Source organism: Pelobates fuscus, chromosome 2 (genome assembly GCF_036172605.1).
Source record: "Pelobates fuscus isolate aPelFus1 chromosome 2, aPelFus1.pri, whole genome shotgun sequence".
Lineage (NCBI taxonomy): Eukaryota > Metazoa > Chordata > Amphibia > Anura > Pelobatidae > Pelobates > Pelobates fuscus.
Window position 1 is genome coordinate 287,806,762 of NC_086318.1, and position 12,770 is coordinate 287,819,531.

Consider the following 12,770-nt stretch of genomic DNA (forward strand, 5'->3'; position numbering starts at 1 on the left):
TCCAAGCTATACATGTTAAGATCCTTCAACCTTTCCTGGTAAGTTTTATCCTGCAATCCATGAACCAGTTTAGTAGCCCTTCTTTGAACTCTCTCTAAGGTATCAATATCCTTCTGAAGATAGGGTCTCCAGTACTGTGTACAGTACTCCAAGTGAGGTCTCACCAGTGTTCTGTACAATGGCATGAGCACTTCCCTCTTTCTACTGCTAATACCTCTCCCTATACAACCAAGCATTCTGCTAGCATTTCCTGCTGCTCTATTACATTGTCTGCCTACCTTTAAGTCATCAGAAATAATCACCCCTAAATCCCTTTCCTCAGATGTTGAGGTTAGGACTCTATCAAATATTTTGTACTCTACCCTTGGGTTTTTACGTCCAAGATGCATTATCTTGCACTTATCCACATTAAATGTCAGTTGCCACAACTCTGACCATTTTTCTAGTTTACCTAAATCATTTTCCATTTGGCTTATCCCTCCTGGAACATCAACCCTGTTACATATCTTAGTATCATCCGCAAAAAGACACACCTTACCATCAAGACCTTCTGCAATATCACTAATAAATGCGATCTCGCTAATGTTGGTAGAATATCAAACTCTGGTTGCGACAAAAGACAAGATGCTTCTGGATAGGGAAAAAAGTGGTCTGATTATGACATCATAATGCAAAAAAGAAATAAACAAAAGCTTACGGCACGTGAGGTTCCTAGTTGGTCTCCCATACAAGTACTAACCAGGCCCGAATCTGGATGGCTTCCGAGATCTGACAAGATCAGGCATTTTCAGACTGGTATGGCCATAAGTGAAATTACAAGAATGCGATCTCGCTAATGTTGGTAGAATATCAAACTCTGGTTGCGACAAAAGACAAGACGCTTCTGGATAGGGAAAAAAGTGGTCTGATTATGACATCATAATGCAAAAAATAAATAAACAAAAGCTTACGGCACCTGAGGTTCCTAGTTCGTCTCCCATACAAGTACTAACCAGGCCCGAGTCTGGATGGCTTCCGAGATCTGATGAGATCAGTCATTTTCAGACTGGCATGGCAGTAAGTGAAATTAAGAGAATGTGATCTCGCTAATGTTGGTAGAATATCAAACTCTGGTTGCGACAAAAGACAAGACGCTTCTGGATAGGGAAAAAAGTGGTCTGATTATGACATCATAATGCAAAAACAAATAAACAAAAGCTTACGGCACCTGAGGTTCCTAGTTGGTCTCCCATAGGGAAAAAAGTGGTCTGATTATGACATCATAATGCAAAAAAGAAATAAACAAAAGCTTACGGCACCTGAGGTTCCTAGTTGGTCTCCCATAGGGAAAAAAGTGGTCTGATTATGACATCATAATGCAAAAAAGAAATAAACAAAAGCTTACGGCACCTGAGGTTCCTAGTTGGTCTCCCATACAAGTACTAACCAGGCCCGAGTCTGGATGGCTTTCGAGATCTGACGAGATCAGGCATTTTCAGACTGGTATGGCCGTAAGTGAAATTAAGAGAATGCGATCTCGCTAATGTTGGTAGAATATCAAACTCTGGTTGCGACAAAAGACAAGACGCTTCTGGATAGGGAAAAAAGTGGTCTGATTATGACATCATAATGCAAAAAAGAAATAAACAGAAGCTTACGGCACCTGAGGTTCCTAGTTGGTCTCCCATACAAGAACTAACCAGGCCCGAGTCTGGATGGCTTCCGAGATCTGACGAGATCAGGCATTTTCAGACTGGTATGGCCGTAAGTGAAATTAAGAGAATGCGATCTCGCTAATGTTGGTAGAATATCAAACTCTGGTTGCGACAAAAGACAAGACGCTTCTGGATAGGGAAAAAAGTGGTCTGATTATGACATCATAATGCAAAAATGAAATAAACAAAAGCTTACGGCACCTGAGGTTCCTAGTTGGTCTCCCATAGGGAAAAAAGTGGTCTGATTATGACATCATAATGCAAAAAAGAAATAAACAAAAGCTTACGGCACCTGAGGTTCCTAGTTGGTCTCCCATACAAGTACTAACCAGGCCCAAGTCTTGATGGCTTCCAAGATCTGACGAGATCAGGCATTTTCAGACTGGTATGGCCGTAAGTGAAATTAAGAGAATGCGATCTCGTTAATGTTGGTAGAATATCAAACTCTGGTTGCGACAAAAGACAAGATGCTTCTGGATAGGGAAAAAAGTGGTCTGATTATGACATCATAATGCAAAAAAGAAATAAACAAAAGCTTACGGCACCTGAGGTTCCTAGTTGGTCTCCCATACAAGTACTAACCAGGCCCAAGTCTGGATGGCTTCCGAGATCTGACGAGATCAGGCATTTTCAGACTGGTATGGCCGTAAGTAAAATTAAGAGAATGCGATCTCGTTAATGTTGGTAGAATATCAAACTCTGGTTGCGACAAAAGACAAGATGCTTCTGGATAGGGAAAAAAGTGGTCTGATTATGACATCATAATGCAAAAAAGAAATAAACAAAAGCTTACGGCACGTGAGGTTCCTAGTTGGTCTCCCATACAAGTACTAACCAGGCCCGAGTCTTGATGGCTTCCGAGATCTGACGAGATCAGGCATTTTCAGACTGGTATGGCCATTAGTGAAATTAAGAGAATGCGATCTCGCTAATGTTGGTAGAATATCAAACTCTGGTTGCGACAAAAGACAAGACGCTTCTGGATAGGGAAAAAAGTGGTCTGATTATGACATCATAATGCAAAAAAGAAATAAACAAAAGCTTACGGCACCTGAGGTTCCTAGTTGGTCTCCCATACAAGTACTAACCAGACCCGAGTCTGGATGGCTTCCGAGATCTGACGAGATCAGGCATTTTCAGACTGGTATGGCCGTAAGTGAAATTAAGAGAATGCGATCTCGCTAATGTTGGTAGAATATCAAACTCTGGTTGCGACAAAAGACAAGACGCTTCTGGATAGGGAAAAAAGTGGTCTGATTATGACATCATAATGCAAAAAAGAAATAAACAAAAGCTTACGGCACCTGAGGTTCCTCGTTGGTCTCCCATACAAGTACTAACCAGGCCCGAGTCTGGATGGCTTCCGAGATCTGATGAGATCAGGCATTTTCAGACTGGTATGGCCGTAAGTGAAATTAAGAGAATGCGATCTCGCTAATGTTGGTAGAATATCAAACTCTGGTTGCGACAAAAGACAAGACGCTTCTGGATAGGGAAAAAAGTGGTCTGATTATGACATCATAATGCAAAAAAGAAATAAACAAAAGCTTACGGCACCTGAGGTTCCTAGTTGGTCTCCCATAGGGAAAAAAGTGGTCTGATTATGACATCATAATGCAAAAAAGAAATAAACAAAAGCTTACGGCACCTGAGGTTCCTAGTTGGTCTCCCATACAAGTACTAACCAGGCCCAAGTCTTGATGGCTTCCAAGATCTGACGAGATCAGGCATTTTCAGACTGGTATGGCCGTAAGTGAAATTAAGAGAATGCGATCTCGTTAATGTTGGTAGAATATCAAACTCTGGTTGCGACAAAAGACAAGATGCTTCTGGATAGGGAAAAAAGTGGTCTGATTATGACATCATAATGCAAAAAAGAAATAAACAAAAGCTTACGGCACGTGAGGTTCCTAGTTGGTCTCCCATACAAGTACTAACCAGGCCCGAATCTGGATGGCTTCCGAGATCTGACAAGATCAGGCATTTTCAGACTGGTATGGCCATAAGTGAAATTACAAGAATGCGATCTCGCTAATGTTGGTAGAATATCAAACTCTGGTTGCGACAAAAGACAAGACGCTTCTGGATAGGGAAAAAAGTGGTCTGATTATGACATCATAATGCAAAAAATAAATAAACAAAAGCTTACGGCACCTGAGGTTCCTAGTTCGTCTCCCATACAAGTACTAACCAGGCCCGAGTCTGGATGGCTTCCGAGATCTGATGAGATCAGTCATTTTCAGACTGGCATGGCAGTAAGTGAAATTAAGAGAATGTGATCTCGCTAATGTTGGTAGAATATCAAACTCTGGTTGCGACAAAAGACAAGACGCTTCTGGATAGGGAAAAAAGTGGTCTGATTATGACATCATAATGCAAAAACAAATAAACAAAAGCTTACGGCACCTGAGGTTCCTAGTTGGTCTCCCATAGGGAAAAAAGTGGTCTGATTATGACATCATAATGCAAAAAAGAAATAAACAAAAGCTTACGGCACCTGAGGTTCCTAGTTGGTCTCCCATAGGGAAAAAAGTGGTCTGATTATGACATCATAATGCAAAAAAGAAATAAACAAAAGCTTACGGCACCTGAGGTTCCTAGTTGGTCTCCCATACAAGTACTAACCAGGCCCGAGTCTGGATGGCTTTCGAGATCTGACGAGATCAGGCATTTTCAGACTGGTATGGCCGTAAGTGAAATTAAGAGAATGCGATCTCGCTAATGTTGGTAGAATATCAAACTCTGGTTGCGACAAAAGACAAGACGCTTCTGGATAGGGAAAAAAGTGGTCTGATTATGACATCATAATGCAAAAAAGAAATAAACAGAAGCTTACGGCACCTGAGGTTCCTAGTTGGTCTCCCATACAAGAACTAACCAGGCCCGAGTCTGGATGGCTTCCGAGATCTGACGAGATCAGGCATTTTCAGACTGGTATGGCCGTAAGTGAAATTAAGAGAATGCGATCTCGCTAATGTTGGTAGAATATCAAACTCTGGTTGCGACAAAAGACAAGACGCTTCTGGATAGGGAAAAAAGTGGTCTGATTATGACATCATAATGCAAAAATGAAATAAACAAAAGCTTACGGCACCTGAGGTTCCTAGTTGGTCTCCCATAGGGAAAAAAGTGGTCTGATTATGACATCATAATGCAAAAAAGAAATAAACAAAAGCTTACGGCACCTGAGGTTCCTAGTTGGTCTCCCATACAAGTACTAACCAGGCCCAAGTCTTGATGGCTTCCAAGATCTGACGAGATCAGGCATTTTCAGACTGGTATGGCCGTAAGTGAAATTAAGAGAATGCGATCTCGTTAATGTTGGTAGAATATCAAACTCTGGTTGCGACAAAAGACAAGATGCTTCTGGATAGGGAAAAAAGTGGTCTGATTATGACATCATAATGCAAAAAAGAAATAAACAAAAGCTTACGGCACCTGAGGTTCCTAGTTGGTCTCCCATACAAGTACTAACCAGGCCCAAGTCTGGATGGCTTCCGAGATCTGACGAGATCAGGCATTTTCAGACTGGTATGGCCGTAAGTAAAATTAAGAGAATGCGATCTCGTTAATGTTGGTAGAATATCAAACTCTGGTTGCGACAAAAGACAAGATGCTTCTGGATAGGGAAAAAAGTGGTCTGATTATGACATCATAATGCAAAAAAGAAATAAACAAAAGCTTACGGCACGTGAGGTTCCTAGTTGGTCTCCCATACAAGTACTAACCAGGCCCGAGTCTTGATGGCTTCCGAGATCTGACGAGATCAGGCATTTTCAGACTGGTATGGCCATTAGTGAAATTAAGAGAATGCGATCTCGCTAATGTTGGTAGAATATCAAACTCTGGTTGCGACAAAAGACAAGACGCTTCTGGATAGGGAAAAAAGTGGTCTGATTATGACATCATAATGCAAAAAAGAAATAAACAAAAGCTTACGGCACCTGAGGTTCCTAGTTGGTCTCCCATACAAGTACTAACCAGACCCGAGTCTGGATGGCTTCCGAGATCTGACGAGATCAGGCATTTTCAGACTGGTATGGCCGTAAGTGAAATTAAGAGAATGCGATCTCGCTAATGTTGGTAGAATATCAAACTCTGGTTGCGACAAAAGACAAGACGCTTCTGGATAGGGAAAAAAGTGGTCTGATTATGACATCATAATGCAAAAAAGAAATAAACAAAAGCTTACGGCACCTGAGGTTCCTCGTTGGTCTCCCATACAAGTACTAACCAGGCCCGAGTCTGGATGGCTTCCGAGATCTGATGAGATCAGGCATTTTCAGACTGGTATGGCCGTAAGTGAAATTAAGAGAATGCGATCTCGCTAATGTTGGTAGAATATCAAACTCTGGTTGCGACAAAAGACAAGACGCTTCTGGATAGGGAAAAAAGTGGTCTGATTATGACATCATAATGCAAAAAAGAAATAAACAAAAGCTTACGGCACCTGAGGTTCCTAGTTGGTCTCCCATAGGGAAAAAAGTGGTCTGATTATGACATCATAATGCAAAAAAGAAATAAACAAAAGCTTACGGCACCTGAGGTTCCTAGTTGGTCTCCCATACAAGTACTAACCAGGCCCAAGTCTTGATGGCTTCCAAGATCTGACGAGATCAGGCATTTTCAGACTGGTATGGCCGTAAGTGAAATTAAGAGAATGCGATCTCGTTAATGTTGGTAGAATATCAAACTCTGGTTGCGACAAAAGACAAGATGCTTCTGGATAGGGAAAAAAGTGGTCTGATTATGACATCATAATGCAAAAAAGAAATAAACAAAAGCTTACGGCACCTGAGGTTCCTAGTTGGTCTCCCATACAAGTACTAACCAGGCCCGAGTCTGGATGGCTTCCGAGATCTGGCATTTTCAGACTGGTATGGCCGTAAGTGAAATTAAGAGAATGCGATCTCGCTAATGTTGGTAGAATATCAAACTCTGGTTGCGACAAAAGACAAGACGCTTCTGGATAGGGAAAAAAGTGGTCTGATTATGACATAATAATGCAAAAAAGAAATAAACAAAAGCTTACGGCACCTGAGGTTCCTAGTAGGTCTCCCATACAAGTACTAACCAGGCCCGAGTCCGGATGGCTTCCGAGATCTGACAAGATAAGGCATTTTCAGACTGGTATGGCCATAAGTGAAATTAAGAGAATGCGATCTCGCTAATGTTGGTAGAATATCAAACTCTGGTTGCGACAAAAGACAAGACGCTTCTGGATAGGGAAAAAAGAGGTCTGATTATGACATCATAATGCAAAAAAGAAATAAACAAAAGCTTACGGCACCTGAGGTTCCTAGTTGGTCTCCCATAGGGAAAAAAGTGGTCTGATTATGACATCATAATGCAAAAAAGAAATAAACAAAAGCTTACGGCACCTGCGGTTCCTAGTTGGTCTCCCATACAAGTACTAACCAGGCCCGAGTCTGGATGGCTTCCGAGATCTGACGAGATCAGGCATTTTCAGACTGGTATGGCCGTAAGTGAAATTAAGCGAATGCGATCTCGTTAATGTTGGTAGAATATCAAACTCTGGTTGCGACAAAAGACAAGATGCTTCTGGAAAGGGAAAAAAGTGGTCTGATTATGACATCATAATGCAAAAAAGAAATAAACAAAAGCTTACGGCACCTGAGGTTCCTAGTTGGTCTCCCATACAAGTACTAACCAGGACCGAGTCTGGATGGCTTCTGAGATCTGACGAGATCAGGCATTTTCAGACTGGTATGGCCGTAAGGGAAATTAAGAGAATGCAATCTCGCTAATGTTGGTAGAATATTAAACTCTGGTTGCGACAAAAGACAAGACGCTTCTGGATAGGGAAAAAAGAGGTCTGATTATGACATCATAATGCAAAAAAGAAATAAACAAAAGCTTACGGCACCTGAGGTTCCTAGTTGGTCTCCCATAGGGAAATAAGTGGTCTGATTATGACATTATAATGCAAAAAAGAAATAAACAAAAGCTTACGGCACCTGAGGTTCCTAGTTGGTCTCCCATAGGGAAAAAAGTGGTCTGATTATGACATTATAATGCAAAAAAGAAATAAACAAAAGCTTACGGCACCTGAGGTTCCTAGTTGGTCTCCCATACAAGTACTAATCAGGCCCTAGTCTGGATGGCTTCCGAGATCTGACGAGATCAGGCATTTTCAGACTGGTATGGCCGTAAGTGAAATTAAGGGAATGCGATCTCGCTAATGTTGGTAGAATATCAAACTCTGGTTGCGACAAAAGACAAGATGCTTCTGGATAGGGAAAAAAAGTGGTCTGATTATGACATCATAATGCAAAAAAGAAATAAACAAAAGCTTACGGCACCTGAGGTTCCTAGTTGGTCTCCCATACAAGTACTAACCAGGTCCGAGTCTGGATGGCTTCCAAGATCTGACGAGATCAGGCATTTTCAGACTGGTATGGCCATAAGTGAAATTAAGAGAATGCGATCTCGCTAATGTTGGTAGAATATCAAACTCTGGTTGCGACAAAAGACAAGACGCTTCTGGATAGGGAAAAAGTGGTCTGATTATGACATCATAATGCAAAAAAGAAATAAACAAAAGCTTACGGCACCTGAGGTTCCTAGTTGGTCTCCCATACAAGTACTAACCAGACCCGAGTCTAGATGGCTTCCGAGGTCTGACGAGTTCAGGCATTTTCAGACTGGTATGGCCGTAAGGGAAATTAAGAGAATGCGATCTCGCTAATGTTGGTAGAATATCAAACTCTGGTTGCGACAAAAGACAAGACGCTTCTGGATAGGGAAAAAAGTGGTCTGATTATGACATCATAATGCAAAAAAGAAATAAACAAAAGCTTACGGCACCTGAGGTTCCTAGTTGGTCTCCCATAGGGAAAAAAGTGGTCTGATTATGACATCATAATGCAAAAAAGAAATAAACAAAAGCTTACGGCACCTGAGGTTCCTAGTTGGTCTCCCATACAAGTACTAACCAGGACCGAGTCTGGATGGCTTCCGAGATCTGACGAGATCAGGCATTTTCAGACTGGTATGGCCGTAAGTGAAGTTAAGAGAATGCGATCTCGCTAATGTTGGTAGAATATCAAAATCTGGTTGCGACAAAAGACAAGACGCTTCTGGATAGGGAAAAAAGTGGTCTGATTATGACATCATAATGCAAAAAAGAAAGAAACAAAAGCTTACGGCATCTGAAGTTCCTAGTTGGTCTCCCATAGGGAAAAAAGTGGTCTGATTATGACATCATAATGCAAAAAATAAATAAACAAAAGCTTACGGCACCTGAGGTTCCTAGTTGGTCTCCCAAACAAGTACTAACGAGGCCCAAGTTTGGATGGCTTCCGAGATCTGATGAGATCAGGCATTTTCAGACTGGTATGGCCGTAAGTGAAATTAAGAGAATGCGATCTCGTTAATGTTGGTAGAATATCAAACTCTGGTTGTGACAAAAGACAAGATGCTTCTGGATAGGGAAAAAAGTGGTCTGATTATGACATCATAATGCAAAAAAGAAATAAACAAAAGCTTACGGCACCTGAGGTTCCTACTTGGTCTCCCATACAAGTACTAACCAGGCCCAAGTCTGGATGGCTTCCGAGATCTGACGAGATCAGGCATTTTCAGACTGGTATGGCCGTAAGGGAAATTAAGAGAATGCGATCTCGCTAATGTTGGTAGAATATCAAACTCTGGTTGCGACAAAAGACAAGACGCTTCTGGATAGGGAAAAAAGTGGTCTGATTATGACATCATAATGCAAAAAAGAAAGAAACAAAAGCTTACGGCACCTGAAGTTCCTAGTTGGTCTCCCATAGGGAAAAAAGTGGTCTGATTATGACATCATAATGCAAAAAATAAATAAACAAAAGCTTACAGCACCTGAGGTTCCTAGTTGGTCTCCCATACAAGTACTAACCAGGCCCGTGTCGGGATGGCTTCCGAGATCTGATGAGATCAGGCATTTTCAGACTGGTATGGCCGTAAGTGAAATTAAGAGAATGCGATCTCGTTAATGTTGGTAGAATATCAAACTCTGGTTGTGACAAAAGACAAGATGCTTCTGGATAGGGAAAAAAGTGGTCTGATTATGACATCAAAATGCAAAAAAGAAATAAACAAAAGCTTACGGCACCTGAGGTTCCTACTTGGTCTCCCATACAAGTACTAACCAGGCCCAAGTCTGGATGGCTTCCGAGATCTGACGAGATCAGGCATTTTCAGACTGGTATGGCCGTAAGTGAAATTAAGAGAATGCGATCTCGCTAATGTTGGTAGAATATCAAACTCTGGTTGCGACAAAAGACAAGACGCTTCTGGATAGGGAAAAAAGTGGTCTGATTATGACATCATAATGCAAAAAAGAAATAAACAAAAGCTTACGGCACCTGAGGTTCCTAGTTGGTCTCCCATAGGGAAAAAAAGTGGTCTGATTATGACATCATAATGCAAAAAAGAAATAAACAAAAGCTTACAGCACCTGAGGTTCCTAGTTTGTCTCCCATACAAGTACTAACCAGGCCTGAGTCTGGATGGCTTCCGAGATCTGACGAGATCAGGCATTTTCAGACTGGTATGGCCGTAAGGGAAATTAAGAGAATGCGATCTCGCTAATGTTGGTAGAATATCAAACTCTGGTTGCGACAAAAGACAAGACGCTTCTGGATAGGGAAAAAAGTGGTCTGATTATGACATCATAATGCAAAAAAGAAAGAAACAAAAGCTTACGGCACCTGAAGTTCCTAGTTGGTCTCCCATAGGGAAAAAAGTGGTCTGATTATGACATCATAATGCAAAAAATAAATAAACAAAAGCTTACGGCACCTGAGGTTCCTAGTTGGTCTCCCATACAAGTACTAACGAGGCCCAAGTTTGGATGGCTTCCGAGATCTGATGAGATCAGGCATTTTCAGACTGGTATGGCCGTAAGTGAAATTAAGAGAATGCGATCTCGTTAATGTTGGTAGAATATCAAACTCTGGTTGTGACAAAAGACAAGATGCTTCTGGATAGGGAAAAAAGTGGTCTGATTATGACATCATAATGCAAAAAAGAAATAAACAAAAGCTTACGGCACCTGAGGTTCCTACTTGGTCTCCCATACAAGTACTAACCAGGCCCAAGTCTGGATGGCTTCTGAGATCTGACGAGATCAGGCATTTTCAGACTGGTATGGCCGTAAGTAAAATTACGAGAATGCGATCTCGCTAATGTTGGTAGAATATCAAACTCTGGTTGCGACAAAAGACAAGACGCTTCTGGATAGGGAAAAAAGTGGTCTGATTATGACATCATAATGCAAAAAAGAAATAAACAAAAGCTTACGGCACCTGAGGTTCCTAGTTGGTCTCCCATAGGGAAAAAAAGTGGTCTGATTATGACATCATAATGCAAAAAAGAAATAAACAAAAGCTTACAGCACCTGAAGTTCCTAGTTGGTCTCCCATACAAGTACTAACCAGGCCCGAGTCTGGATGGCTTCCGAGATCTGACGAGTTCAGGCATTTTCAGACTGGTATGGCCGTAAGGGAAATTAAGAGAATGCGATCTCGCTAATGTTGGTAGAATATCAAACTCTGGTTGCGACAAAAGACAAGACGCTTCTGGATAGGGAAAAAAGTGGTCTGATTATGACATCATAATGCAAAAAAGAAATAAACAAAAGCTTACGGCACCTGAGGTTCCTAGTTGGTCTCCCATACAAGTACTAACCAGGCCCGAGTCTGGATGGCTTCAGAGATCTGACGAGTTCAGGCATTTTCAGACTGGTATGGCCGTAAGGGAAATTAAGAGAATGCGATCTCGCTAATGTTGGTAGAATATCAAACTCTGGTTGCGACAAAAGACAAGACGCTTCTGGATAGGGAAAAAAGTGGTCTGATTATGACATCATAATGCAAAAAAGAAAGAAACAAAAGCTTACGGCACCTGAAGTTCCTAGTTGGTCTCCCATAGGGAAAAAAGTGGTCTGATTATGACATCATAATGCAAAAAATAAATAAACAAAAGCTTACAGCACCTGAGGTTCCTAGTTGGTCTCCCATACAAGTACTAACCAGGCCCGTGTCGGGATGGCTTCCGAGATCTGATGAGATCAGGCATTTTCAGACTGGTATGGCCGTAAGTGAAATTAAGAGAATGCGATCTCGTTAATGTTGGTAGAATATCAAACTCTGGTTGTGACAAAAGACAAGATGCTTCTGGATAGGGAAAAAAGTGGTCTGATTATGACATCAAAATGCAAAAAAGAAATAAACAAAAGCTTACGGCACCTGAGGTTCCTACTTGGTCTCCCATACAAGTACTAACCAGGCCCAAGTCTGGATGGCTTCCGAGATCTGACGAGATCAGGCATTTTCAGACTGGTATGGCCGTAAGTGAAATTAAGAGAATGCGATCTCGCTAATGTTGGTAGAATATCAAACTCTGGTTGCGACAAAAGACAAGACGCTTCTGGATAGGGAAAAAAGTGGTCTGATTATTACATCATAATGCAAAAAAGAAATAAACAAAAGCTTACGGCACCTGAGGTTCCTAGTTGGTCTCCCATAGGTAAAAAAAGTGGTCTGATTATGACATCATAATGCAAAAAAGAAATAAACAAAAGCTTACAGCACCTGAGGTTCCTAGTTGGTCTCCCATACAAGTACTAACCAGGCCCGAGTCTGGATGGCTTCCGAGATCTGACGAGATCAGGCATTTTCAGACTGGTATGGCCGTAAGGGAAATTAAGAGAATGCGATCTCGCTAATGTTGGTAGAATATCAAACTCTGGTTGCGACAAAAGACAAGACGCTTCTGGATAGGGAAAAAAGTGGTCTGATTATGACATCATAATGCAAAAAAGAAAGAAACAAAAGCTTACGGCACCTGAAGTTCCTAGTTGGTCTCCCATAGGGAAAAAAGTGGTCTGATTATGACATCATAATGCAAAAAATAAATAAACAAAAGCTTACGGCACCTGAGGTTCCTAGTTGGTCTCCCATACAAGTACTAACGAGGCCCAAGTTTGGATGGCTTCCGAGATCTGATGAGATCAGGCATTTTCAGACTGGTATGGCCGTAAGTGAAATTAAGAGAATGCGATCTCGTTAATGT

The 12,770-nt window shown here is 41.5% G+C and overlaps 40 pseudogenes; all 40 read right to left on the reverse strand.

Moving 5' to 3' along the window:
- Positions 1-690: 690 nt before the first annotated feature.
- Positions 691-809, reverse strand: LOC134589056 (5S ribosomal RNA; annotated as a pseudogene).
- Positions 810-943: 134 nt separating this feature from the next.
- On the reverse strand, positions 944-1,062 carry LOC134589360 (5S ribosomal RNA; annotated as a pseudogene).
- A 315-nt stretch (positions 1,063-1,377) lies between these two features.
- On the reverse strand, positions 1,378-1,496 carry LOC134595717 (5S ribosomal RNA; annotated as a pseudogene).
- Positions 1,497-1,630: 134 nt separating this feature from the next.
- On the reverse strand, positions 1,631-1,749 carry LOC134596714 (5S ribosomal RNA; annotated as a pseudogene).
- Positions 1,750-1,974: 225 nt separating this feature from the next.
- Positions 1,975-2,093, reverse strand: LOC134597873 (5S ribosomal RNA; annotated as a pseudogene).
- A 134-nt stretch (positions 2,094-2,227) lies between these two features.
- Positions 2,228-2,346, reverse strand: LOC134587832 (5S ribosomal RNA; annotated as a pseudogene).
- A 134-nt stretch (positions 2,347-2,480) lies between these two features.
- Positions 2,481-2,599, reverse strand: LOC134589060 (5S ribosomal RNA; annotated as a pseudogene).
- A 134-nt stretch (positions 2,600-2,733) lies between these two features.
- LOC134595888 (5S ribosomal RNA) lies at positions 2,734-2,852 on the reverse strand (annotated as a pseudogene).
- Positions 2,853-2,986: 134 nt separating this feature from the next.
- Positions 2,987-3,105, reverse strand: LOC134594956 (5S ribosomal RNA; annotated as a pseudogene).
- Positions 3,106-3,330: 225 nt separating this feature from the next.
- LOC134597874 (5S ribosomal RNA) lies at positions 3,331-3,449 on the reverse strand (annotated as a pseudogene).
- Positions 3,450-3,583: 134 nt separating this feature from the next.
- LOC134589057 (5S ribosomal RNA) lies at positions 3,584-3,702 on the reverse strand (annotated as a pseudogene).
- A 134-nt stretch (positions 3,703-3,836) lies between these two features.
- LOC134589361 (5S ribosomal RNA) lies at positions 3,837-3,955 on the reverse strand (annotated as a pseudogene).
- Positions 3,956-4,270: 315 nt separating this feature from the next.
- On the reverse strand, positions 4,271-4,389 carry LOC134595718 (5S ribosomal RNA; annotated as a pseudogene).
- A 134-nt stretch (positions 4,390-4,523) lies between these two features.
- On the reverse strand, positions 4,524-4,642 carry LOC134596715 (5S ribosomal RNA; annotated as a pseudogene).
- A 225-nt stretch (positions 4,643-4,867) lies between these two features.
- Positions 4,868-4,986, reverse strand: LOC134597875 (5S ribosomal RNA; annotated as a pseudogene).
- A 134-nt stretch (positions 4,987-5,120) lies between these two features.
- On the reverse strand, positions 5,121-5,239 carry LOC134587845 (5S ribosomal RNA; annotated as a pseudogene).
- A 134-nt stretch (positions 5,240-5,373) lies between these two features.
- LOC134589061 (5S ribosomal RNA) lies at positions 5,374-5,492 on the reverse strand (annotated as a pseudogene).
- Positions 5,493-5,626: 134 nt separating this feature from the next.
- Positions 5,627-5,745, reverse strand: LOC134595889 (5S ribosomal RNA; annotated as a pseudogene).
- Positions 5,746-5,879: 134 nt separating this feature from the next.
- Positions 5,880-5,998, reverse strand: LOC134594957 (5S ribosomal RNA; annotated as a pseudogene).
- A 225-nt stretch (positions 5,999-6,223) lies between these two features.
- LOC134597876 (5S ribosomal RNA) lies at positions 6,224-6,342 on the reverse strand (annotated as a pseudogene).
- Positions 6,343-6,719: 377 nt separating this feature from the next.
- Positions 6,720-6,838, reverse strand: LOC134588982 (5S ribosomal RNA; annotated as a pseudogene).
- Positions 6,839-7,063: 225 nt separating this feature from the next.
- On the reverse strand, positions 7,064-7,182 carry LOC134595055 (5S ribosomal RNA; annotated as a pseudogene).
- Positions 7,183-7,316: 134 nt separating this feature from the next.
- Positions 7,317-7,435, reverse strand: LOC134595683 (5S ribosomal RNA; annotated as a pseudogene).
- Positions 7,436-7,751: 316 nt separating this feature from the next.
- Positions 7,752-7,870, reverse strand: LOC134594391 (5S ribosomal RNA; annotated as a pseudogene).
- A 135-nt stretch (positions 7,871-8,005) lies between these two features.
- Positions 8,006-8,124, reverse strand: LOC134598091 (5S ribosomal RNA; annotated as a pseudogene).
- A 133-nt stretch (positions 8,125-8,257) lies between these two features.
- LOC134588687 (5S ribosomal RNA) lies at positions 8,258-8,376 on the reverse strand (annotated as a pseudogene).
- Positions 8,377-8,601: 225 nt separating this feature from the next.
- LOC134596291 (5S ribosomal RNA) lies at positions 8,602-8,720 on the reverse strand (annotated as a pseudogene).
- A 225-nt stretch (positions 8,721-8,945) lies between these two features.
- LOC134588211 (5S ribosomal RNA) lies at positions 8,946-9,064 on the reverse strand (annotated as a pseudogene).
- Positions 9,065-9,198: 134 nt separating this feature from the next.
- LOC134594451 (5S ribosomal RNA) lies at positions 9,199-9,317 on the reverse strand (annotated as a pseudogene).
- Positions 9,318-9,542: 225 nt separating this feature from the next.
- Positions 9,543-9,661, reverse strand: LOC134597033 (5S ribosomal RNA; annotated as a pseudogene).
- Positions 9,662-9,795: 134 nt separating this feature from the next.
- Positions 9,796-9,914, reverse strand: LOC134589461 (5S ribosomal RNA; annotated as a pseudogene).
- A 226-nt stretch (positions 9,915-10,140) lies between these two features.
- LOC134588916 (5S ribosomal RNA) lies at positions 10,141-10,259 on the reverse strand (annotated as a pseudogene).
- Positions 10,260-10,484: 225 nt separating this feature from the next.
- On the reverse strand, positions 10,485-10,603 carry LOC134598373 (5S ribosomal RNA; annotated as a pseudogene).
- Positions 10,604-10,737: 134 nt separating this feature from the next.
- Positions 10,738-10,856, reverse strand: LOC134594354 (5S ribosomal RNA; annotated as a pseudogene).
- Positions 10,857-11,082: 226 nt separating this feature from the next.
- On the reverse strand, positions 11,083-11,201 carry LOC134596598 (5S ribosomal RNA; annotated as a pseudogene).
- Positions 11,202-11,335: 134 nt separating this feature from the next.
- LOC134597193 (5S ribosomal RNA) lies at positions 11,336-11,454 on the reverse strand (annotated as a pseudogene).
- Positions 11,455-11,679: 225 nt separating this feature from the next.
- LOC134597034 (5S ribosomal RNA) lies at positions 11,680-11,798 on the reverse strand (annotated as a pseudogene).
- Positions 11,799-11,932: 134 nt separating this feature from the next.
- LOC134589463 (5S ribosomal RNA) lies at positions 11,933-12,051 on the reverse strand (annotated as a pseudogene).
- Positions 12,052-12,277: 226 nt separating this feature from the next.
- On the reverse strand, positions 12,278-12,396 carry LOC134595077 (5S ribosomal RNA; annotated as a pseudogene).
- A 225-nt stretch (positions 12,397-12,621) lies between these two features.
- Positions 12,622-12,740, reverse strand: LOC134598374 (5S ribosomal RNA; annotated as a pseudogene).
- Positions 12,741-12,770: the final 30 nt, after the last annotated feature.